This window comes from Asparagus officinalis, chromosome 4 (genome assembly GCF_001876935.1).
Source record: "Asparagus officinalis chromosome 4, Aspof.V1, whole genome shotgun sequence".
NCBI lineage: Eukaryota > Viridiplantae > Streptophyta > Magnoliopsida > Asparagales > Asparagaceae > Asparagus > Asparagus officinalis.
In genome coordinates, this window is record NC_033797.1 from 73,688,343 (window position 1) to 73,691,182 (window position 2,840).

A 2,840-nucleotide genomic window follows, 5' to 3' on the forward strand; every position below is an offset into this window, starting at 1 on the left:
GGTTTCTCGGTACTCGTACTGAACAGCAGCCAGAGCTACGTGATGACCAAAGGGCTGAGGCCGCTTCGTCAAGGAGAAGCGCTCGATGCGGGCGACACGAGTGTCCTTCGGCCGAGCTTGAGGACAGGAGCGCTGTCATAGCCTGAAGCGCGGCCAGAGTGGTCCTCGACCATCCGCGCTGGCCGAGGATCCGATGCCGATGCGCACATGGTCATTCGCTCGATCCGGGGCCGCTGGGCCGGTCGATGTCGTGCCTCAGGCGCAGAATTATTGTACATGCAGGGGCTAAGTGGCAGTGAACGGCAGTACGTCGTGTTCAGATCCGGGTACACAGCTGCACGGCTGCTGACAGGTGTAATCGGCGGAGGAGTGGGGACCGGCTCCAATGGTGCCGACTCGGTCCACGTGGTTCCAGACCAGACTGCGGCTGCGGCCCAAAAGAGTTAGGCTTTTTGGGGTGAACTTAGATTTCCCTGATGCTACTGATGGAGATAGTAGCGTTCCATCCGCGGCGTTTTCGTCTTCAGCTTCGCCCTCGCCCAAGGGGAAGGAGAAGGAGGAGTTATCACTAGATCTTGGTATGTGAAGGAGATCAATGTTAGAATCAAGAAGAGATCAATTGAGGACGAAAGGTTTTCAGATATATTTTTTTTAATGCTATTTATTTTTGTTTCTTTAGACCATTAGGACTTGTTAAATTTTATTTTTTGTTTTTTTAAATCATTGGCTATGAGTTTGTTGATTGACCAGGGAAGTAAAGGATAGAAGAATGTAACAAGGTTATAAATATATCTCCTTTTGCTCCAATTGTAAATAAATATATAAATAGATCATTTAGACTTCCTCACATATGATGATAAGCTTCTGCTTACCTGTTTGATCTCTAGCAGTAAGTAAAAGAAACATTTTAAATTTGAGTTCATCTTGTTTAATTCATTCAATTATCTTGCATTTCTCTTCCAATTATCACAATTTTGCCAGGTTTCTCAACCTTGAACTTCATTTCATCAGAGTTGCAGAAACCACTGAACATGCGTAGAGTCACAAAGATCACTGAGGTCAGATTTCTCCATCTGAATTATCGTTTAATTATTTTATTTTCACATATTTTAACTTCAAGCTTGTAGGTGCAATTGTTTTCTGAAAGATTTATGTGCTAAAACTCTATTAAATTTTAAAGAAACAGATTCCTAACCCATTTTATTACTTGACCGGTCTGTCTGTGTTCTTATTATCACCACTTAAAGACAGGGAAACCCATTTTCCTGAATAAATTAGGACTGGAAATTCATACTATTGGTTCACTGACATAATTAACATTATTTTTTGGCATGTTGCAGGAAAAGCCATAAAAATTAAAGTTCTTTAAATGCCCTGCAGAGATTCGAGAGGGATAACACTATAATTAGAGGTATTCCCTAAATTAACTCTTCTGTGTAATTAGCTTCTTTCAGGCTATATGCTGTTAGGTGCAGTTGTACCAGAAACTGTATGAGTAATGCTACCAATAATAGGCTAATGAGGAGCTAGCTAGCTCTAGCGTTGAATTCTTATTGTAAGGGTCAAATAGCATGCATGTTTTCTTCACTGTTTTCCATTAAAAAAAAAGCATGAAAGGATTAATTGATTAAAGACAAAGTTGTAGACAAAAAAACTAGCAGGAAAAAACATCTTTCACATGGAAAAGAAAAAAGAGAGGCGAGATAGCAAAATAAAGAGAATTATAAGAGACATATTGTCTAAAATTTCGGAGAAAAAAAGAGAGAGCTGAGCCACTTTGCAGTTTGTTAACCATAAAGTGAATAATGTTTCATGGTACTAATTCTTTTTATCCCCTTTTTCTTTATCCTTTTTCTGGTTGATCTTATGGAGGATCCAAACCCATTAATCCTGGTCATAGTTTTATTAATAAAAAGATATTAAGTTATTAAATGACCATGAATACATGAGAACTATGTACTATATTTGATATAATCAAAGAAGTAACCAAAAAAGATTTTAAGTTTCTAGAAAGAGTGATAAATATTTTGTTAATTTATAATAATAAATGGTTAGTAAGTATGTAGAATACAAACAATAACAAGAAGGATTTAAAAAAAAACTTAATTTTATATGTATGACTTGATCTACATCTTGGGAGAACTTTACAGATCTTTCAAACTGATTTTCTTTCTCTTCTATTATTCATTTTCTAACCCTTTGTCTCTGGATCTATTATTAACCTCTTTACAGTGCTATATGGTTAATCTTCAACTACATATGTTCAGACTTTTGTCAGGTATTGCATGCAATTAATTAATCATTATATTGTAAGCAAATTCACTTAATCTTTAAGTACAATCCAGTTTAATTTAGTTTATGTATTCAATGAAGAGCACATTTGGATGGCATATATAACAAGCATGGTAGATATAACTGGAATTGATTTTCATTTAATTTTACTTTAAGGTCGACACATCTAGAAAGAAATTCAGTATGTTGTCTATGCAATAGTTGAAGAGGCTGTGAATACATTGTATGCTGAACAATGTTTTATAGGCACACGTCTGAGTTATGATATTTATGCTTTATATTATTAGTACAAAGGTTGATGAAGTTCAAAACTCTATTGTTAAATATAGAACCGGCCATTTCCTAAATATGAATTCTATATGACTACATAGGTTATAAATATGGTGATAATGTTGTAGACTCTATATGTAATTAGTACAGGTTTTAGATGCCATGCTAAGTTTGCTTGATATATACATTATTACATTGCAGAGCTTTTCAGCAAGTAGCTGTTTTAACTTGACACGTATTATGACTCAACCTCCATGGATCATTCTGAAATAGATATG

The 2,840-nt window shown here is 36.1% G+C and overlaps 1 long non-coding RNA gene across 1 annotated transcript; it reads left to right on the top strand.

Annotated features, from left to right (window-relative positions):
- Positions 387-2,819, top strand: LOC109836012. Its single transcript, XR_002245777.1, has 5 exons — positions 387-632; positions 982-1,058; positions 1,341-1,411; positions 2,233-2,278; positions 2,764-2,819. It is a non-coding gene; the product is annotated as an uncharacterized LOC109836012 (long non-coding RNA).